General features: G+C 38.9%; 1 protein-coding gene across 3 annotated transcripts in view; it reads right to left on the bottom strand.

The window, feature by feature from the left end:
• The window catches only part of LOC143020272 (uncharacterized), a 679,654-nt gene that overhangs the window by 127,927 nt on the left and 526,727 nt on the right, over positions 1 to 25,000 (bottom strand). The window contains exon 1 of one of the 3 annotated variants that reach the window (XM_076176502.1): positions 5,306 to 5,389. The exons of the other annotated variants lie outside the window; for them this stretch is intronic. The gene's annotated coding sequence lies outside the window, so the exon portion shown is untranslated. Of the gene's footprint in view, positions 1 to 5,305; positions 5,390 to 25,000 lie in introns of those variants that run through there. 3 annotated transcript variants of the gene reach the window in all.

Below are 25,000 nucleotides of genomic sequence, written 5' to 3'. Positions count from 1 at the left end.
TCCTAAATAAATGGGTTATTTACTTCTGATGAGATAAACACACACACACACACACACACACTGATTCTTTCCCACTGCACTTCGAGTGACGTAATATTTCCCAGCAATATTCTAACGTTGCAGTTATTCTGGCTTGACGCAGTGTATGATTTTTGTTCTGACGGGCGCCAAACGATATAGTTCGTCTAACTGGTGACCCCGGGCTCAATAGTTCAGTCGAAACTCCTTGCAGCCTGGGAGCTATCCTTCAACTGAATAAACTCTTTGACGTCTGCAACTGAGTTTAAGCGTCATGCAATGCATCACCTCCAGGTGTTCCTAATACCTGTTCATCCTATTCAGGGCCGGTCTTTATGGATCAGCCTTCACCATCCTGTTCGGTCCAAAAATCTAAAGTCCTCCTCAACCTCCTCAAGAGAGGTTCCCCGATTTTGAGGATCATCTTTCACGTTCTACAATCCATCTTTTTATGGGTTTTAAGTCGTCATATTGTGTTTGGTGTCCACAGAAATACATTTGTAGGTCTCCTATTAGACTTCATGCGTCTTAAATGGTCTTACCATCAGAGCTGACCTCCACTTATGGAAGTATATCGTCTACTAAAAATCTAAAATTCTGTTAAACAAAGTCGTCTGTTACTGTTAGTTTCCACTGAGTGGAAGGGAGTTCCCCTTGAGTGAATAATTCCTTTTAAGGATCTTGTTCTGCGACAAACGAATTTATCCAGTGTTGAGAAAAGCCCCGAGATGTTTGCGTGTTAATCAGTAATTACTTTAACCCCTTTAGTGCAGGAGACATTCCGTCTGATAAATAAATCGCGAGGCGTTAGATAGAGCATAATGAAAATCTGCAACGTCTGCGGTTGTGCTTCCTATTTCACAGACACTTGCGCGACGAAAACCGGGAGAATAAGTCATCACCGATAACTGTAGGGAAGAGTCCGTGGAACCCGTCAGATCTCTACACCGTAAACTCCGCCTCCAACATCCTCTTCCTCCTCCTCTTTCTCCTTCTCCTCCTCCTCCTCAACCTTCACCCGGTTCCTGCGTTGCCCCAGACACGTGTGGGAGCTTTCAGAGTCGTTGCTGTTGTTGTTTTGTCAGACCCCAACCCACACACCATCGTCCTTTGGTCTTCATCCTTGGTGAGGACGTGCTCCACCCTTGCCAACCCCGTCTGTGTATGTCCCTCAGGCCTACAAGCCTAGGTGGAGCTGCAGATATATGAACTTGATATAACTTCGTAGGAACAGGGCGGGCATGATCTTTAACATGGCCACATTTACAACCCTGGTAGCAAATTAAGTTACATAATCGGATGACTGATATAATAAATTTGTAGCACTACTGTAGGTTAACACATAAGCACATTAGTAGCTGCATAACACCATCAACCCAGTATCATATTGCACGCTTCTGTGTTGGGTTTATTTGCCTACAGCTGTATCTGGTTTGGTTACAAAATTGCGTGATCGACAAGCATCAATCCTTTGATCGTAATATATTATTATTTTACCTTTCGCATGTTAGACTTTATTCAGCTCATGGAGTCCTTCCATCACTTAAGAATTAAAACTAATTTGATTGCCTTGTACATGGAAGTTATCATTCTTATACGTATGCTTAGGGATATAACTTAATGACTGCATTCAACTGTGGAAAACATTCCTTTGTGTTTTTTGTGTTTTCCTATGTTGAACCAAATAGCTTGGAGACAGAAATTCAAGGCGCAGTACGTCGACAAAGGGTCAAAGATTAAAAAAGGACACATCATGCCTCTTTTGCGTGGGATGGAGTCGTCCTTGATTACTCCCCAGAATCCTTCCCGTCCTTGGCTTTACTCTTTAGTGTTGTTCACGATTTATAACCTACAATGAACTGAGGGATTTAAAGAAAGAAAATGCGGAAATAAATAGCGAGAGCAGTGAATTGAAATAAAGAGTTAATCAAAATAAAAAATGAAAGGATGAAAAAAATACCATCAATAATGAGGCCTTAAAAAGAGAGGTGAATGAACAAATTAAGGCGGTGATCGAGAAGGTTGAACGAAATATAGGAGAGGAAGGTCTGCAGAAAATCAGAAAAGAATGGAAAAAGGACCAACAAAACCAAGAGATAGCTTTCAAAGAAATTATCCAACAACAAATCCAGGAAAATACCAAAGACACAGTTATTCAAGTAATTAAAGAAAAAGAAAATTGGTATAGAGATAAAGTAGACAAAAAAAAAGTGCATAGTAGTAATTGGTACAAAGGAAAAATATAACCTAGTTAGGTACTTGAAAGAAAAGGAAGAAAAGAAAATATCAAGAAATTTTTTAAAAACCGTACAAGACGAAGGACAAGAAATAGAAAAGGAAACAGAAGTGCATAGTATGGGGCAATATTCAAAAGAAAAAGAAAATCGACCTCTAAAGATCAAATTAAGGTCACAAATGGTAACAGAAGTATTAGCAAAAGCAGGAAGGTTAGCAAATAGTGAAAACTATAAAAATATATGGATAAAAAATAAATAAACGACGAGGAAAAAGAGAGAAGACACTAAGAGGTGAAATTAAAGGAAAAAACAAGAAAAGAACGAAGATCGAAAAGAAGGAGGTCTATTGGAGAGTACTAGAATGAAAGGAGTAGCTGAAACAGAAAATAGTAAAGCTAACAAAAGAGAAGTTACATGTATAAATGTAAGAGGAGAGGCAATGCAAAAACTAAGGGGACGTGAAACTGGGATAAAATAAAGTTAGAGTGAGAAAAGGTCAAGGAAGAGGAGGAGGAGGAGGAGAAGGAGAAGGAGAAGGAAGAGAAGGAGGAGAAGAAGAAGAAGAAGAAGAAGAAGAAGAAGAAGAAGAAGAAGAAGAAGAAGAAGAAGAAGAAGAAGAAGAAGAAACAAGAACAGGAAGAGAAATGAAAGTTGAGGTGGAAGTATAGGTGTCGCTCCGAATGTGAAAAAATAATAAGAACGGCGAAATTATGGGGACAACCAGTATGAAGGGAAAATTGATGAGTGGGAAGTGGATGAAGAGGATGAAGATGAGGAAAGAGGTAGGTGGAGGAAATGAAGGAGGAGAGGGAGAAAGAAAAAAATAGTTGGCAATTGAGAGGAGAAAGAGGAAAGGAAACATGAAGGCAAAAGATGAACAAAGTAAGAAAAATGAGAAATAGAAAAAATATAGAGACATTGGTAAAATAGATGGGAAAAAAAGGAGATAGGAAAGAATGCGATGATCACAGTACGAGGACGGAAGGGGAGGGCAAAGATGGGAGGGGGGGAGGGAGAGAAGGGTGAAGGAGAAGGAAGACGGGGAGGAGGAAAATCAGGATATTATGATATTCTGGGTGGAGTCGATGTTGAGAAGAGGCGCGTGGGAAAAAGGAATTATTCAAACACAAGAGGCTAGACTTGGTGCATTGGACTGGACATTAACCAAAGGGAAATGAAGGCCCCCCCACCCTCCACCCAAACACACACAAAGAGAAATGGTCGCCGGCATGTAAGGATAAATAAATTATAAGATTACAGTCTCCAAAACGATATGATTTATGTACTTTGTTTTGGTCAACAGAGGGATATTTTGTTCAAATGAGCTGTGAACCTTCAACTTCGTCCTACAATTTTAGTCGTATGTTCTGTCATCAGGTGATTTTATCCATCTGATATAAACTCTCCCAGCATTGAAAGAGTCGATAATACTCACTTCCATTAAGCAGAGTAGAATTGTAAAATATACATCCACGTTGAAAGTCTACTGGCTTTGAAGTCCACATGTGAAAATCAGTGACACGTTTGGAAAACGAATTCATCGACAATTTGCGTTGCGCAATCGTGGTATTTGGTAACAAAGATGCAGAACAAATGACAGAAATTCCTCACGAATGAACACAGTCACTTGTTTACTCCTGATACCAAAAGTCTATTACATATGAAGTAAACTCTTTAAGTACCAATACACACTACACTTGCGAAGTATCACAGCACTTTAATTCTAAGCTGCACAACGAAACCAGACGATGAATTTAGAAAAAAAAAAGTAAATTCTTTTCCTGTGATGAATTATGATACAGTTTGAGCAGTTTATAATAACACTAGAAATTCTTCATTATCCTAGTATGATCAGTGTTATTTTTAGTAATGGCTACACTCTCTATAGTCTAGAATCTAGATACACGGTCTTACCGTCTAACGATCCCTGTCAAATGTTAAAGCTTAACACACACACAGGCTCACCCACACTAAAATCGTATTTCATTAAACTATTCAATACGGTAAAGCCCGTCATATATATTTTTTTCTTTCCTGCCAATGCAAACGGCTTTGCTCAGCTAAAGGACAGACTGACGCCAGGATCGTATCTTGATCAATCAAAATCCCATTTAAGCTCGAGTTCACCTCCACAAGCAAGTAAAATCGTCTGTTATATTAGCCAGAAAAAAAATAATAATAATGTGAGTCACTGCTCTGAAGGACATCTTGGGATTTTCAGTGAGACAAACACGGGTATCGTAGGGGTTTCGAGTTGGTTTGATATATATATATATATATATATATATATATATATATATATATATATATATGTATATGTATATATATATATACACATATATATATATGTATATATGTATACATATATATATATATATATACATATATATATGTATATATGTATACATATATATATATATGTATATATGTATATATATGTATATATATATATACACATATATATATATGCATATATATATATATATATATATATATATATATATATATAATATATATATATACATATACAGTATATCGTCGTGGCTATCCCTCGTGGTCGATGAAGATGGTCTTCGTGAGTTATATGTTTATTTACACAATCACATAAACGCAGTCATAAGTGTGTACATTCCCACGCGTATAATACGTCGAACTATCTTTTCCTTAGACTAATTCCATGGAATTTAAGGTTGAGCTTCCCTACGACCTGGTTAATTTGGTCTTTTGTCTGAATGACGTCGGATAATTATATTTACCTCCGCGGGTGACACTATGATAATGAAGTTGTTCAAGCTATCACGCTAAAGCTCTTGAACTTCACGACATAAAATAAAATTGTATTGTGGTTATATAGTTCAATAAATTGTAACACAGAAAACTACGTTTCATCAGTTTTCAAATAAATGTTATCTCAGCTGCTCGTAATACATTAAATTTCAGTTTCAATACATTACACATACTGCTTTATCAAAATCGTAGTATGAAACTGAGAAAGAAACTTTTTCAATCCTCTTGTTTCTTCAACGGAAACTATAATCTAACAACATTACGTCACATCGTCACACACGTACTGCCAACTTGTGGCAACGACCGCGTTCTACACACGTCAGCGCGCGCCCAAGTTTGAGACACAACTGAACCCGCGGGGCTGTGGTGTGGACTGACTGGGCACCCACGTCTTCTAGCGTGGCCTTTCACAAGAGAGAGTAGTGGAAGCCCATATCAACCGTCATTAGTCAAAGTGCCATTACATCTAAATGATGAACGATAAAATCATCCTAAGTGGACTGAGGTTAACAGAGTTGGTTTCCATTCTTTACTGGACAGTAAATCCTTGTTTAAGCATATTATTTCTTGGTATCGCTAGACAAATTCCTTTGCCTTTTAGTGAGAACCATTTGCCCAATAAATGGATAAATCTCTTCTCCATCCTATGTTTTATCAGCCAAGATTTCAGTAATACTTTGGTTTCGTCAAGCTGTGTGTTCGTGTGTGCGTGTGTGTTCGTGTGTGTGTGTCTGCCTGTGTGTATGTGTGTGCACCTTCAGCGCTATCTTTAAGTAAGGAAATATTCCTTGCACTTCAGTTTAATGAAATAGCGTGGCGTTGGTCAGAAGAACATTTTTAAAAGCTTGATGGATGGGTGACCCTTTCCATTATATATGTAAGTACGTGTTCATATACATATGCATGTGCATATACATATACTTCATTGAAAGTGATGACTAAATGTGCATTTATTATTTTCTTAAATGTATTTTCCATATGTCTTACTATGGACTTATATTCCTATGAATGGAGGTTTATGACTGCACTTTAGGTGGTCATGTTTGCTATATCGCGATTTCGGGATCAATACCCTTCTTCGGTAGCTCTAAGGAATATTCTATTTTGTCTGGATAAGAATTATTCCGGTATTATATTTAATGATGTTACTTTATATACTTAAATTTCTATAGTTGCTCTTCACTGAGGGAGGTTATACCGGTCACCTGGGAGAGGTTACCTGGTAACTCAGGCAGTGATGAAATGTCACGTGTTAAAGGAAGCCTCCGACTTCGTGTTGACAAAATGTCGTATGCTTGGGCTTGTGGCGTTTTGTCTCGGGCTTGGATTTGTCTCATGCTTGCGCTTGTGGCAATTTGTCTCATGCTTGGAGGGCCCTAAGGTCATCCGCTTGTACATTTGCTTGCAAATGTGTATCTAGCAAGACATGAAATTATACTGTGGGGAATCCGATATAGATTTGTTAATAGCTGAATTTATACAAGCTTGTATCATATGTATATTTTCATCCCATGAGAGGTAAATTTCTGAAGCACTTAGAATCTTTCGATTCTGTCTTTCAACAAGTCCGTTTGAACTATGGTGGTATGATTCAATGTTACACTTTGTGATAGTGAAATTTTTGCAAATATTGTAAAGAATCTCATTGTTAAATTCTGTTCCATTGTCGACTGTAGCACTTTGGGGGTGGTAAAAAGACAAATAACTCTGTCAATTAGTACCTGAGCCACATTCATGGATGATTTATTTGTGAGAGAGGCAAGAATACCGAACGTTGAGAAATGATCCATGCAGACAAACAGGCTGTTTCCACTCGGAGTAATAGGTAATTTGAGAAGTTTTATAAAAAAAATTCAAAAGATTTACTTGGGAGGTGGTAAATTAACATAGGAACATGACCGCGAATGTGACCTTTATGAGATGCGCATGAATGATATTTCTTAATGTGAACATGAATATCTTTCCTTATAGAGAGCCAAAAATATCGAAGTTTAGCATGGGTCATGGCCTCATCTAGCTGGCTCGACGTTAAAAGTGGCGTACCGCAAGGATCAGTTTTGGAACCCGTTTTGTTCTTAATATATGTAAATGATCTAGACGATGGCCTCCTCTGCGAAGTGTCAAAATTTGCTGATGACACAAAAATTACCGGTAAAGTAACAACCACCAAAGAGAAAGAAACTGTGCAATCCGATCTGGACAGATTATCAAGCTGGAATAGCAACTGGCAAATGAAATTTAACGTTAACAAATGTAAAGTCATGTACAATGGAAGTAACAATGATCACATCCAATACCAAATGAATGGCGAAATACTGGATTTAGTAACTAAAGAAAAATATCTAGGAGTTTTAATATCAAATGACTTGAAGCCAAGTCAACATTGCTCAGAAGTTGTTGAAATAGCAAATGAATTGGATGGCCTTATCGGAAGAATCTTCGAAAATAAATCAGAGAAAATATTGCTATACCTTTAAAATTTCTTGGTCCGTCCCCATCTCGAATACTGTGTACAATTTTGGTCCCCATACTACCAGAAAGATATGTAAACTGGAAAGAGTGCAACGGAAAATGACTAAAATGATACCAAGGTTGAGAAATCTGCTGTATGAAGAAAGACTTAAAAGTCTAAATTTATTCTCACTTTCAAAAAGGAGAATGCGAGGAGATTTAATCGAGGTTTTTAACATGTTCAAAGGCTTTGACAACAATGTTGAATATTACTTCTCATTAGACCAATCAAATACAAGAAGACGTCACGATTTTAAAGTAATTGTTAAAATATTTTCTTTGAGTGAAAGCAAGCACTTCTTCTTTAACCAGGTTTTTACTGTAATGTGTGGAATTCGTTACCTTCCATTGTCGTTGAAAGTAACATAATAACAACATTTAAAAATCGCTTAGATAAATATTTGGACTCTAATGCGTAAATAAAATATTATCCATTGCAATAAAACATCTGAAAGCCCGGCATTTAACTGTAATTAGAAATTCACAGTCGTCACCTCCCTTACAGTCCCCTCACCCTTTTCTCGCCCTTAGAAGAGAGCTATTATCATTGGCGCCCAACATTCATTTCTAAAAAACAATAAAATTCTCTCCATCAGACATTGCCTCAACCAGCCTAATAGTGACAAAGGTATATTATCTGCACAGGCTGCAATAAAGATAGCATTTACCCAATGGTTAGAGTTTGAAAGTGTACAAACTGGAAGGGTAGGTATGGGTTCCTTTTAGATATGAGTGTCCTGAACAGGCAGTCATAACGGTGGCGTGTTACGTGAAGAAAATTCTCTACCAGGGAAGGTTTGAGACTGAAGCACAAGACAACAATCCGTTGTGTGAAATCATGGTCCATGGTGAATACAAAATTGAATAGGTTTAGTTGATTTCCGCTTAAAATAGTGCTTTGCCAAATAGCCTGGTTGTGAGTAATAATAACAAATAATTCTATTATGTGAAGGCAAATGTTATTGTGTTCTGTACTGTGAACTGTTCCTAGATAATGTTTGTGAACGTGTATTGTCTGCATGAACCTTAGCTACAGTAAAGGAAAGAGTGTGTGGCAAAGGAACTGTCTGGTTGTCAATTTTAGCAGTGGCACATGGGAACTCACTGAACTTGAGAGAGAAGTTTGTGAGTCTGGTATCAGGTGTAAATTTCACATTAACTGTTTTAGTAAGCGTGTCAGGATGTGAGAAAGGAATTGGAAATATGAGAATGGAACAATTACATTGTCAAGCGAGATTTTTGGATCAGATATTTGTGTATTTGAAATCCAAGGTGAGTTTTTCAAGGTTTCCCGAAGTTCATTTTTGAGCGCGGACGCCATTTTGAGTACTATTACTTTTCTAAGACGGGGGCTTTTGTTATGTGTCTGAACTGATTAAAGTAGAGGAGATGGGGTATCGATTGTTGTGATTTTGGCAAAGGTTTCCTTCATCTGATCCACAAAGTCCTTGTATACTACTGTCTCGTCGAATGCATCACAATATATGATATTACCTGCTAATGAATTACCAAAGGCTTTACTGCTCCTCAAAATAGCAATCTTCCCTTTATCGTCATTTGTTTAACGTCAAGTGATTTAATTTTCAACCATTAAAAATGTAACTATATTTTCTTAAAACTTTGGTAGAGATAGGACATCCCAGACTACACTACCGTGACCCGATTGTGGAAGGGCAAAGTGGATGATGATAGATTTGAGTATTTCCCGTAACCATTGTGGTGTAAGGTGGTCTGGCTGAGTGGGTTAGGGCGTCGTGACTTGCGGCATTGGTGGAACTGAGGGCGGTTCGAATCCAGTCACCGGCGAAGTTGAACCAATGGCATGGTTCATTAAATTTCACGCTACAAAGCCCTCTGTGAGGGACACCGTCCTAGCCTCCTGATAGGGGGGAGTGTGTGACGTTAAACCATATCACATGGTGAAGTAAAGTGAGGTCGTTACAAATAAAGGTTGGAGCGTATTCGCAACTGAACTTAGAATGCTGAACTTAAATGCACTGACAAGGAAATCAAGATCTTGCAACAGAAAAGAGAATTGAACTTGTACGTTACGGCAACGGTTCAAATAACTTCTAGTCTTACGTGGAGGAAAACTACTGAATTATATTTTGCATGAGAAAAATAAAGTAAGAAATTAAATGTGAAACAGTTGTGCTAACCATACTTCTCCACAAATTACGAGATATGACAGACTGATAGCGATCGTGTCTTCAGATGTCGTAGAACAGAGAAAATCACAAGGCACACGGAGAATACAAACAAAATATATATATTACCAAGTCACTACACTAATAAAGGTACCATTTGTAAGCACTAAAGACACATAAAATCCATTAGTCTGTCTATAGAGTTCCTGAAGTCGATTTTGTTGAAGGCGATTTGATGAGTTTTGGGCGCGAATGTTCACACGCAGTACGACGTCATAGGAGTGGGCGGAGTCACAGGTTGATGTATGACGTCACTGGGGAAGCCGGTGATGCAGGGGGTGACGTCACTGCGATGACGGCATCAGCTGAGACGAATGCCTGGGCGTAGAATGTATGTCCTATGTTGCGATATCAAGAAAATCCGATTGGTGGTAGGTTGAAAAAGTAAATGATAAATTTCGTAATTACGGACAACAACAGCTATGTATGTCTGATTTTCATTTATTATTAGTTATATGTTAATTTATCATTATTTACTATTTACCTGTTTGTTTATTATTTAACTATGCCTATGCATTTATTTGTGTATTTTATTTGTTATTTACATTATTATAGTTTTTATTTATTATTTCATTATTTTTTTTTTCGCATCCGACCTAGATATGGACCAAAAGGTCTCCTGTCGGCATGCTCCGCCTTTGTAATCCTTTGTGCTTCGTGGGAAATGGTAGAGCAAGTCCTGGCGACTTCCTAGTATTGGTTGTGTACTCGGCTGACAGCTTTGGCGTGGAAAACGTAAGCAATAGTCCACACTCTAAGCCAGCCCTGTGCAACCTGCGGCCCAAGGGCCACATGTGGCCCTCAAAGGCTTTCATTGCGACCCTTTCCCCTAAAAATAAATAAGCTATAGTGCGGCCCTCAGAGAGAGAGAGAGAGAGAGAGAGAGAGAGAGAGAGAGAGAGAGAGAGAGAGAGAGAGAGAGAGAGAGAGAGAGAGAGAGAGAGAGAGAGAGAGAGAGAGAGAGAGAGAGAGAGAGAGAGAGAGAGAGAGAGAGAGAGCACCGAAAGTTTGACTAAATTCATATTCTTGTGTACCAATTTCACCATATTTTTTCTATTTCATTCACTAAGGTACAGATTTTAATTATATTAGAACAGAAAATAACATATTACTTGAAAAATTTACTTATTAGATTGACTGATCCTTGGCTGTCTGTCTATGAGTCTGACACGTATGATTCACGTACTGTAGTATGGTTTGTGTGTTCCCGCCTGTCAGTACCGCTGCCTCACCAGTCTCCACTGTGACTTCATTTGTTGTGGTTGATTTGTGATTACCAGTAACATACTAATTATCTATCTTTATCCGTATAATCTCACATAATATGTCTTCGATCGTATTAAATGACATGAAATAGTAAGGTTATGTGGCCCTCCATACCAATAGAGTAGTGACTAGTGGCCCTTTGGGAAAAAAGGTTGCACACCCCTGCTCTAAGCAATAAAAGGGGCTGGCTGTAACGTATATATCGTCTTGGGTAGGTGCGAGATTCTTTGGGGCGTGGTGTCTCGTAGAATGCTTGTAACAAGATAACTTCGAAGAAATATATTATGAACTTGTATAAGCTTGCCGCCGACGTGGGTAGCGTGCATCAGCGAATGCTGTGAAAGACAAAGGCAGAAGCTTGGGAGTGTATGTGGACTGATAACTCGTAGAACGTCCATCAGAGGGCACCTAAATAGAAGCGCCTGGTCACTGATATGTAAACTGCCGACAAACGTCGTTCGACCCACCACGCCGCCATCATTAAGTAGCCGTTGTTTGTTACATATACAGGAAACACAAATTCGGCTTGAAACTTTTCGGTCTAATATTCTTATTTATTAAAGTAACATGTGGGCGTTAGTTAAGTCCTAGGGATTTAGTTATCATTACTAAATTCATCTTGATATTGTGTATGTTTCTCTTACATTGATTGAGTTTTCTGTTAGGTATGTGAATACTTAATGTGTGTCTGGTGAGACATGAGATTGTATTGTCCTTCCATGGGCGAGCATGACCATGACGTCACGTGCTTACATATATGTGTGTGTGTGTGTGTGTGTGTGTGTGTGTGTGTGTGTGTGTGTGTGTGTGTGTGTGTGTGTGTGTAATTATATATATATATATATATATATATATATATATATATGTGTGTGTGTGTGTGTGTGTGTGTGTGTGTGTGTGTGTGTGTGTGTGTGTGTGTGTGTGTGTGTGTGTGTGTGTGTGTGTGTGTGTGTGTGTGTGTGTGTGTGTGTGTGTGTGTGTGTGTGTGTGTGCGCGCGGGAATATATGTTCATGAAAAGCTGGATTCCAGGAGCCTTTTTTTTTTTTTAAGAAAAAGCACACACTTTTGGAGGCCACTCTCCTATTTTCTTTGTGGATTTTTCTACGTTTATTTATATCTATATTATAAGATTTTGTTCCATTGCGTTCCGGGCGATGGGTAGTTAAATTATATTTGGACTTGAGGGTTTTTTGTCACATAATTCAAGTGATATTTTTAGCCTACAAATACTTTTGCCACTTTCTGGGTTGAGGCCTTGATACCGGTCAGTTTATAAATATTTTGTTTCATTATGTTTCATTCTAATATTTGTATTACATTATTTTATGTAAAATTATATTACTATTTTATGGGGTATTCTTTATTAAATTATATCTTATGTCGTATAACAAATACGATGAGATGTCATATAGGACGTTACATCACTTCAAGTTATTACATTATTTTCATTCTGTCTGGCTGTTATTTATATCATTGCTTATATTATCTTATTATTGTATTACATATGTAAAATTGTATTAATATTTTTGAGAGTATTTTTTGTTAAACTATAATATCTTATGTCGTACAACAAAATACGATGTCACAACAAAGTAATGTCGCAGCACATTTGTAAAATTATACTAATGACCCACTTTCGGAGAAGAATAGGCGAAAGTAAAAGATCCGTATATTTCGACCACTATCTGTGATCATCTTAAGCAAATCTGCTGAAGAGGATCACAGATAGTGATCAAAATATACGAATCTTTTTACTTTCGCCTATTCTTCTCCGAAAATGGGTCACTAGTATAGAAATACGATGTGATGTCATAGGACGTTACATCACTTCAAATTATCACAATGTTTTCATTTTCTTTTATTCTATTTTATTTTGTCTAGCTATGTTATCATTTTACTATAACTCATCTTGTGATTTTTTTTTTTTTTTTTTTTTTTACATTTTCACACCACTCACTCATTTTACTTACACTGGTACACCCTTGGACAACATTTCACACACACCGGAGCTTTATCTGACATCTACAAAAACGGTTTAAATACCACCAGCTGCACCACAGAGTCACATTTCTCTGAAGAAGCATAGAGCGAAACCGGTCAGGAATAAACTCAAAAACTCGGAACTAGACCCGTGACTTCTTTTTCCACCTTCCACCTTCAATTTGCTCATTTCAGTTGGGGGGGGGCTAATGGGGGGCTGGCCACTTTTTTTTTGGGGGGGGGGGGGGGGGCTTTAGCCCCCCCCAAAAAAAAAAGTGGCCAGCCCCCCATTAGCCCCCCCAACTGAAATGAGCAAATTGAAAATTTAAAACACTCATTGAAATAATTTTATTAAGTGGAATTTTTAATTGCCAGGGCTAAAGATTTGTCAGCCATCAGTGCTAGCCCTACCATTAACCCCCTCCCCTTCTGAAATGAGGATAATATATGTGTATCATCATATTACTATTAGCCCCCCAAAAATTTGCTCAGCCCCCCCTTAGCCTCTCCAACTAATAATTCCTGGCGCCGCCGCTGCCACCTTCATCATATATATATATATATATATATATATATAGACATATATATACATGTATATATATATATATGTATATGTATATATATATATATATATATATATATATATATACATATGTGTGTGTGTGTGTACACTGTATATGTATATATACATATAATGTTTATAATGAGATACAAGCCGGATCGAATTTGCACTCTGACAACGTTTCGGTTTGCGCATTAATATACATCATATGGATAGGTGGGACCAAATATACCTTATCAGTATGATTGATACCTGATTGGTGCTTAATTAAATCACCTACTAAGATAATTCCAGAACTCGCTGGATTTGGAGTCAGCATAAAGAAAAATTACGTTCTAGGTTATATAAGATGCCAACATAGCAAAGAGATAGACACACAGAAAGAAGATGGGGTGAGAATGTCAAGTTCAGGGCCTTAGTAAAGGTTTCTAGATTACCGGCAATTAGGCCTTAAAGACCATTTTAAACAATATAAGAATAAGTGACAATCAAGAAAGCAAAAAAATAAAAATTCTATGAATTACTACAGTCCAGATGATGCAATCATCAAAGTCGCACGCTCTTGTCCAATACGACAGAGCAAAATCACTTAAATTACTTAAAAAAAACACTTAACCCTTTCTTTGCGTTTAAGGGCTTCAGCGCTTATTCCATCCAAGTGACGTCAGGCTACCTCATGTAGATGAAGTGACTCCTCCAGATCCGTAACGAAAGGATTAAAGGAAGACATCACTCCACATAACCCAACTGAGGAAAAGAGTGAGTGTGTGTGTCCACATTATAAAAGCACAAGCTCATGAGAGAGGTGTTGATAAAGTGTATCGAAACCAATTAACACTAGCAACAGTTCGAACTTTGGAAAGATATCCTGGAAAGATAGCCTGGAAAGATAGCCCCGTCGCTAGCGCTATCGACGTTGCCAGACGCAGTTTAATAAATTGCCCTGGTACAAACTAGACTCGAAAATCAAGAATCACCAGATACAGAGAGGTTCACACAGTTGAATGAAATAGCCTAAACGCAGCCAGAACAGAAGCATAAGGATCATCTGATACGGAGGTGGTTCACATTACGAACCCGGAGACGAAACTTGACAGAGCAACGTTTTTGTTCAACTGTTATATAACCACTAGACCGAGGGCGATTCGAACAGCTCGGGATATGATCACCAGTTGAATAATAAAGACCATCTGATGGTCAAAACCATTTGAGGTGAGATGCCACGTGACGGATGAGATTTGTATAAGACACCGCAGATTCGTATGGGAACGAGTTTAAGTGCCCCAGCAGAAGTTATTTTATTTTATTTCATAATTTCTATTTTATTTTATTTTATTTTATTTTATTTTATTTATCATTGTTGTATATTTTTTTCGCATCCGACCTAGTTATGGACCAAAAGGTCTCCTGTCGGCATGCTCCGCCTTTGTAATCCTTTGTAATCCTTTGAGAGTGGTAGTGATGATTCGGTGGTTATTGTCCTTCGGTCGTGTCTACAGCTAAGTGGAGTAGAGATCTTTCCAGCTGAAAAAAGGACAAACTTGTAACAGCAAGTACTGGATATATTTCACAAAGACTGACTTTGCACATAAAGAATGGAATGATTAAATTTCACTGGAGGAAAAAAGTCAGTCAAGACAAAGCCTGAATACCAACATGATCATCTTGAAAAAAAGGGCTGATATGCTTGGAAGCAGTATTTATAAGGATTTACGTTCCTGCCATAAATATTCATCGAAAAATGTGTGGTACAATAGAATTATTTGGGGCATTCTCTGAGGCTGCAACAAGAAGTGAATTGATATGTCACCCCGGCTGTCCATGATCACAAAAAAAAAAAAAAAAAAAAAAAAAAATATATATATATATATATATATATATATATATATATATATATATATACAATCCTTCTCTGCAATGTTCTTACGCAGGAAAGGGTGCCTTCCGTCTAATCATGTAATATAATGGTACTGAACGCGTGCGCGTGTGCGCCGGCATGTGATTCACCTTGGTCTTTGGATCACGTGTTGGACTCGTGATCGACAGCTATTTCCCTCCCGGAAGAGAGCTCAGAGCTCGTATGACCGATCTATGGGTAATGCTATGACCTTACACGCACACACACACCCAACTCCCCGCCCATGAGAGTTGGAGTAACGACTCGAAGCGCAGCGATACTGAAATGTTTTCAGGCCTGGGCAGGATTCGAACCAGGTACCGCCGTACTGACAGTCTGGGACTCTACCAACCGCGCCACCGAGTATGTATACTCATGTTTAAGAGCGCGTAATATGTATGTATACATATGTACACATGTCCGCATACAGGAGCACAATCTTATACTCGTAGACCAGCTAAGTATTCCCACAATATATAATCAATCAAGAATAAATTCTCGCTGTCCTACATAATCCTTGGGTCTCATCAGTCATAAAAAAGAAAAGGGAAAAATTCTAATACGACGTCTGCGTTGTATCCCTTCCAAATAAGGTTGTTCACTCCTTATGCAAGTCATCGTCATCATCTGCTGTCAATGTGCTTCCGACTCACATTTTCAGGAATAGTCTCCCAGTCTGCAGACTCCCTCCTCAAAGAGGGGACCGGAATGTGGCTCAGTTTTAATTGACAACGGCAATACACGAGGAAGAATCTGAATATGCCGTTTGCAGAATTAGAAGTCTGGATTGCGGTAGGGATAACCTAGCAATAAAACCGTACAAAGAAAATAACTGTTTATATTCAATATATCTAAAGAAAAGTGATGAACTCACGCCAATAGATGCTTAGCTGTGACCATGGTCGTCACCTTTGTCTACTATAGACGGTCTTCCAGGACAACTGGAAGTCACCAGTACTGGATTCAAATGTTACACCAACAAACCTTGCTATAGAAAAAACAATTAAGCCTACTTTATTTACAATATTCGCAGATAAGTTTTGATACATGAACTAAATCTATTCACAATAATAAAACAACTTGGAAATATTCTTCTACGTCCTCTGTAAGCTTTCCGCAGTGAAAATTGGTGTTCACAACAGACGTCCGGGAGCCGCTGCATCATCCATATGGAATTCTCAATACTGCCGTGACGCGATGCGCCAACTGTACTCATTGCAACATTCCTAGCTGCAGAAATTAGCAGCACTCCAAGAACGACCACCAAACTCCCTACTCCACCAAACTCCCCTGCAGAGAAATCACTCCCACGACAAACAATAGTTACCATTAGCACGTCTGTGATCAGGCCACCATCCGGTTTCAAACAATACCGATCCAGAATAGGCCTAGCCACATATGCAAATCGCTCAGATATAATCAACACAGAAGACTCTGAGCACCTCATATTCCAGCTCTAGTCTTGCCCAGACAACAACATAAGATCTCTTCCTGACTTGGTAGCCAATCCGATGGCTGAGGCCACGTACCTGTGAGCCTTGTGGTTCCTGCAAGATACCTTCGGCAACAGGGTTAACATTCTATGTGGTAGCTTAATAGGCATGATGACGACTCCATAAGTGTGGAGAGAAAAGGAAGTGTGGCGGTGCACTAGATTGGCGCCTGTACCCACTGACTACCTCTCGTCTACAATGACTTCGAAAAAATATGCAACGCATGTTCAAGGTTACAAATCTCGCGTAGCCAAAAGTAGTTGAAATGCAGCGGCGAAAGACACCAAAAGTCTAAAAAGAAAGAAGAAAGTTCCCAGGCGCTCCATGACCGACCCAAGCGCATGAAAAAAAAAATTACAAAAACCCACAGACAAACACGTCGACGGGCGCTGAACCCCGTCAGGATCTTCCTCCTATATGGAAACGACACTTGAAAGGAGGGAGTGGAAATGGAAGGATTAGTGTATTATGAGAATGGGAGGTGTCAGATGGACTGGAGGGGTGGAAGAAAGGTGGTACGGGGATGATGTCAGGGGGGGAGAGGGAAGTAGTGGAGGAGGGAGTGTATTAAACAACTACAAATGGATAATATTATTCACGGAGGGAGGGATCATCACTGTTCTGTTATTGCCGAGTGTCTCATTGGCTGGGCTCCTCACGGCGCTTACAGGAATTACACCTAAAGATTTGTACAAGAAATTGAGAAAGTAAGAACAGGTAAAAAGGAGAAGGGAAGGAATCGAGGGAAAGAAGGGAAGAAGAACAGAGATAAAGGAAGGGGAGGGATGGGGAAAACGGGGAGAGAGCGGGAGGAAAGAAGAGAAGGAAAGAAAGAGGAAAGAGGAGGATGAGAAAAGAAAAAAAGAAAAGAGGAACACAGGGAAAGAAGGACAGATGAGATGGAAGATAGAAGGGAGTGAGGAGGGAGGAGGGGAAGGAGAAAGGGAGGAAGAGATGGAGGGAGGAAGACAAGGAGGGAGGAAGAAAAGAAGGGAGGAAAGGAGGAAAGGAGGGAGGAGGAGGAAAGGAGGGATGTTGGGAAGGAAAGAGAAAAATATCGAGAAATGTATGAGTTAAGAAAAGGTAAAGGCTTGTGTGGAAAATTAGATATCAAGAAAGAACAAAGAACACGAAAAATAGCTCTTGGAGAAAAATACAGAAAAAAGTAACATGTTGGGGGACCTCTTTAGAAACATAAGTTCTAAAGCACATGTAAGAAGACGTTTCTTTTAGTATTATCTATTGCGACCGCAGAGAAAGACTATGATGCTGAGGTCGCAATGGGAACACGAAAAATAATTATGTGATTATTATCCTTTGTTGCCAGTATGGCTTTTTTCAATCGATTCCTTCTCCTGTATTTTTTTTTCCAAGAGCTACTGTCCATACCTGCTGGGATGAAAGCTCCTCTGATATCGTAAAGTCAAAATAAAAAGAGTTACAAATATTTCATAAAAATAAAGTGTGGCCAACCATGTAGGGATAACAACCTTTATCATTTTTCGTAAAAGTAAGTCTTAGTATATGAGTATTATTAGTATTTGTGAATGAGCCTAATTCAACATGGATCTTAACTCAACGTCACCTAATCTAAGCTAACTTCACCTAACCAAACCTAACTTACCCTAACCTAACATTACCAAACCTAACTTACCCTAACCTAACATTGACAAACCTAAACTTACTCAACTAAGTCCGATTTAGTAGAGTCATTAGAATAATTTTCCTATGCAACATTCCTCCCTGTATTTTGTCTTTTTGCCTCCCCCCCCCTCACACACACCAACATCTGAAAGGTAGACATGACGTGGATTCGCGCATGGAATAATGATCTCAATACAGACGCTTTTATCTACGTTATGATTATCAACAATGATGTTACTTCCACAGTCGAGGTATTTCCATTATTTCATCTTCTATAAACATTTAACTGAGGTAAGCGATGGCCCCTTAAGCAAAAGTAGTGTAACCACCACTTTATCGAAGCGGAGGAGTAAATATGGATAAGGTTGTGTTGCCCAATTGTAGAGGACAGCCCCCGCGCCTCCAGGCATGTACGAGAAAAGCAAGGGACCCGCTGAGACCCCATGAAGGCTACCCCTTGGACAGATCCCGTTTGGGCAGATTTGCATACGACAAACGGAGAGCATGGTAAGGATCTCAAACCACGTCTGGAAAAGGCAGGGCTGACCAATACGACCTTGTATATCCACTCCCTGAGGATCATATCCCGCTTCTACTCTCCTAGGGTGATGGTGGTAAAAGGGGTCTTACACGACAGGACAGAATCCACCCCCTCCTTCACCAACCACCTCACCGTTATTCAAGACTTCTACATTTGGTCTGACTGATGGTAAGCAATTGTGCGAGAACGAGGGACAGTTCCGTGTAGGCCAACAATTACAACCTATCTTAACACATCCTTTCATTACTTACATTGTCTGTCTACCGCCAGGTGATTTCAATCAGCCAAGGGAACCCCCCCCCCCCAGTCGCTGCGAAAGGAGTAATGGATGTCACGCTGACAACTAATGAAAATTAATGCATAAAAAATTGGCAGCCTTGAGAGATTCTGACGCTAATGTCGCAGTAGAGAAGCAAGAAAAAATAAACACCTATTTAGGTGCATATAGTTTTGTTATTTGAAAAAATAGGATAAGGTAAGCAGGCAGGTTATATCCTTACACGCTACACAAATCTAAAGAGAATAATTATCTGTAGTATAAATATTCCTATAACTATACCATTACAGTGTACAGGTCCTACTTTAATGAATGCCTGTGGTTACAGAATCTACTGTCATGCGACAAAGCTTCTTGGACAAAAACAAATTTGTGATACAGAATTTGAGGATCCAGCTTTTTTTTTTCTTGAACTCAGGAAAGAATAGCCTTCTTTATTCACATAAATTTGCGAGAAAAGCCATAATTCTCATGGGTAAAGGAAGTCGAAGACAAAGCCTCGTCCTATCGACGATCCTACGGATAAGTAAGTAAAGGAATTACTCTATAGCAGGACCGTCGCAAAGACCGACCGACGTCTCATTTTTTCATAATCTCCACCTAACTACGTCTGCGCTGATCATCATGTTCCTTATAAAGCAATACAAACGTATGCATCTACAATTCTTGAAACACAATTATAAGATCACCAGTAACAGTGTCCTAATTATTTTTTTTTTCTGCTCACATCAAAACCTCCTTTTCCTAAAATGAAGATGATTTTTCAACGCAAGATTTAGTTGAGGTAAGGTTCTGGGGGCTAGCAGCACACACAGAGGAAAAACAAATACGCAAATAGGCATCCTCCGAGGTCGAGGATCCATTAGATAACCATTTACTCTATCTGTGCCGGATATCTTTATTATCATTATAATTCCGGCTATCGTTAGGTTATCTAATTCATCTCAGCAGCACCCACTCGTAAGAGAATAGGGCCATCTCGATCAAACCTTTCTATGCTGGATGGCACTTCTCTTTTTATTATGGTTACCCCCTTTTATTCGTTTAGGTGGCATCACCTCGGTAGTAAAAAGGCTAAGCCCAGTTCATGCTGCATTCGTTTGGAATGTATTGATTGCAAGCACCGTTTGCGAAGAAAGTTGCAAGGGACAGGCTTTCAGGAACCGGTTAAGTCCCATAACCATTTGAAAATTGTCCAAAAATAACATCACACTCAGATGAAATATACGTTCTCTCCTCTATTTATCCTTCTTCCTATATATGAATGACGACAATTTCTCTTTCTCGGCACCTCACTTGTTATTTACAGAACAGATTTCCAAAGACACATTTCACAGAAACCCATAATACCCGCTCATCCAGGCATATTAGTCGATTATACTCGTACTAAGATCCTTGACTCTATCAATGACAGCCACCAGTTGTAGATCCTAGAAACCTTGTATAAAAAGGCGAAGGCCCCCACCATAAATATACAGAATGGAATAACTTCACTGACCTTGGCTACTCTATATGGACCCTTGGTCACCACTACAGACAACACCAGAAGAACAACGGATAGCATCCACCCAATTCAGCCAATGGGGAGAATCCCACCAAATAAGCATACGGACAGAATTTCACACATATGACGGTAACCTCTCCTAACTTTCATACTTTTATGTATTTAAGCTATAACTGTTCAATACCATATATACATATACATATATATATATATATATATATATATATATATATATATATATATATATATATATATATATATATATATATATATATATTACAAAAAAAAATCCTTTACAAGGGTGGGAACCAAAAAACAAAGGCATAAAGTCCACTCTCACCCATTCCATCCCCACATACTCCACTCCCATTCACCCCCTCCCTCTCTCTTATCTTGGCTCCTCTTGGATAAGGGGTCATCCCTGTATCTCACCCACTGCCCTGGGCTATAAGCAATGTAGCAAGACACAGCACATCCACAGTAAGGCTGCTTCATTTAATCGGCAACCCCCCCCTCTCTCCTTCCCCATACAGTGCTGATGGCACAATCACTCCTCCGATCTCCTCTCAGCGCCCATTCCCATAAATATATTTCTCATTACACTTAGTACTTGATAACGCTCTGAAATAAGCGAGACGTGCATATTTCGCTTCCACGATGAGCAGAGATTTTGAATAAGAAAACTTGACTCTATCAACAAGAAGTTGATTCAAGCCCATGCTACAGTCAACTTCAACTTAACATGTATAAAAGAATAATTTCTGCCCTTTTTTCCGACCGTCCAGGGAATTCGATCCGGAGACCAGCGTGGTGACAAGGGTTGACTGGTACCACGCCGGTCCCTGCTGGTTTTCGGATCGAATCCCCGCGAACGACGGAAATTTATTTTTATGATTTCACTCGTACAAGTAATTCCTTAAAAAGTAGATACATATATATATATATATATATATATATATATATATATATATATGTATGTATATATTTATATATTATATATATATACATATATATATATATATATATATATATATATATAAGACTAAGACTCCTGTGTTTCCTACTCCGCTTACGTCAACCTGTCAGAATGTCTCAACACACACACATATATATATATATATATATATATATATATATATATACATATATATATACATATATATATTACTGGTGAAAAATGTAATCACACATTTGTCAATAACGTAGAAACCACTGTTGGAGTAGAAAAGACTGGAAGCGGGGAATCTATATATTTCGATTGCAAACTGCAATCCTCTTCAGTAGATTCCGTGTAAAGGTTGTGACTTAGTTTACATCGGACAGACTGGAAGGGATTTGAATACCAGGATGATTGAACATAAACGTTCCATTAAATATGCACAAGAGAGCTCAGCTGTGTTCCAACATGTTAAGCAATTTAAACATTGTTTAGATTGGGACAAAGCTGAGCTTATCTATAAATCCAGATGTGAGTTCAGGAGAAAAATGGTAGAATCTACGATCATTGAATATCAGCCCAACATGAATATTTCAAAGGGGCAATGGTCCCCGGACATAATGTCCGGACTCTTCATCTCCAACCTATTGAAAGCTCATTTGCCTCCTGACCTCACATACGGAGTGAGCCGAGGGTAGAGACATCTTCCCATGTTCCCCTTCCTTTTGTTAAGGGTGCTACAAACAGCACGCCCTCTCTTAATTGTATCTACTGAAGAGGATTGCAGTTTGCAATCGAAATATATAGATTCCCCGCTTCCAGTCTTTTGTACTCCAACAGTGGTTTCTACGTTATATATATATATATATATATATATATATATATATATACATATGTATATATATATATATATATATATATATATATATGTTGAACTCAAGACCAAGAGTCCTGTGTTTCCTACTCCGCTTACGTCATATATATATATATATATATATATATATATATCAATATATATATATATATCTATATAAATATATGTATATATATATATATATATATATATATATATATATATATATATATATGCTGGGACATTGTACAATTTGATGAAGATGGAAAAAGAAGTCACGGGTCTAGTTCCGAGTTTTCTGGTTCTCTCCGTTGCCCGATGTTTCGTGCTTTTCGTAAGGAGGTGGAGAGTAAGCCCTCTGGATAGCCCAATGATTTGAAGGTGTTTGTGATGTACCTTGCTGCGGATCTGAGGATCTGAAGCAAGGAGTTCCTCGAGGAAGAAATTCGCCGCTTGGTACTGTACGTAATATTATTTTGAATCTTTATTCATGTAGACCTTCCGACAAATGTGAAGTTTCGATAATTGGATTAAGAAGCTCCGCCATTAGGACTTGAACTTTTGATACATATATGTATATATATATATATATATATATATATACATGTATGTGTGTATGTGTGTGTGTGTGTGTGTGTGTGTGTGTGTGTGTGTGTGTGTGTGTGTGTGTGTGTGTGTGTGTGTGTGTGTGTGTGTGTGTGTGTGTGTGTGTGTGTGTGTGTGTGTGTGTGTGTGTGTGTGTGTGTGTGTGTGTGTGTGTGTGTGTGTGTGTGTATCTATGTGTCTGTGTGTTTGCGTGATTGTTGCTCGAGCGTGCGCACTCTTCTTGAACAAGGCAGGTCAAATCCTTCTCCGATTACATAGAGCTACAGTGTGGACCCTTGTCCGTCCTTGTTCCCTCCCTATGAGTCACCATCCCAGATACAAGGGAAGCGAGATTCCTGCTGGCTGTACTTTCTTGGCAGAGAGTAGGACGACACTCCACATATTATTCAAAATAACTGTTGTAAGAGAGGTGCTACTAGAAATTACGACCTAAATTCATCAACATGTATAAGGTAATGTTTCGACAAGATTTGAATTAGGAATTGAGTGGTTTGCATGCATTTTGATACTTCGCCGGCAATACCTGTTGTTGTTGTTCTTTGGGGGGACAATATCGCACTAATGATATAATTGGTCATAGTGGTAGAAATTTAAAGAAAATGGTTAAAAAGAAAAGATAGAAGTTAAAGGTACTCAGAATAATTTTTGAGAGGATATCAGGGTCCACTCATAAAATAATGCAGCAAAACCCTGATCCCGTCCCTCAGAAAATAACAGTATAAGATTTCTGCAGCCAATACATGCTGAGGATTTGTACATAAAGCATGCTAGGTATACTGTGCACGCGCGTACGTGCGTGCGTGCGTGTGTGTGTGTGTGTGTGTGTGTGTGTGTGTGTGTGTGTGTGTGTGTGTGTGTGTGTGTGTGTGTGTGTGTGTGTGTGTGTGTGTGTGTGTGTGTGTGTGTGTGTGTGTGTGTGTGTGTGTGTGTGGACGTATGCATAGATAATCAATCCGGGTATGGTTATGCGTATATGTAAATTGTACACACATACATGTTGCCAGTCACCTTGTTTGGATGCTTGTGTAGCTCGGACGTATTCGTTGGAGAAAAGATAAACTGTCTACTTTAGCGTGGGTGTAAGGCGACCTTGTGAACACAAAGCAGGTGCTGCCAGAGGTTTGAATAGGGGACATCACACTCCAAACGACTTGGGATTACTGAAAGAACTGCACCTGGACCCCGAACCGGACACACACACAAACAAACACACACACACACACTCACACACACACACACACACACACACACACACACACACACACACACACACACACACACACACACACACACACACACACACACACACACACACACACACACACACACACACACACACACATAGCATTACCCATAGATCGGTCATACGAGCTCTGAGCTCTCTTTCGGGAGGGAAATAGCTATCGATCATGAGTCCAACACGTGATCCAAAAGACAAAGGTGAATCACATGCTTTCACAAAAATTACACACTACATACTTGTTCGCACATCGTTTTTATGATCTCGAAACAAATATATGCTTTCACATCATTGTGAAAATAGATGCACATAAAGCTGAGTATTATGAAACAGTATACATCCATGTAGATATCTACAAGAACATTATATAAACAGAGAGAGAGGAGAGAGAGAGAGAGAGAGAGAGAGAGAGAGAGAGAGAGAGAGAGAGAGAGAGAGA

The sequence above is a fragment of the Oratosquilla oratoria genome, chromosome 39, assembly GCF_046742065.1.
Source record: "Oratosquilla oratoria isolate Oo_2021 chromosome 39, ASM4674206v1, whole genome shotgun sequence".
In the NCBI taxonomy this organism is placed as follows: Eukaryota; Metazoa; Arthropoda; class Malacostraca; order Stomatopoda; family Squillidae; genus Oratosquilla; species Oratosquilla oratoria.
This window is presented reverse-complemented; position numbering and strand designations above follow the sequence as displayed.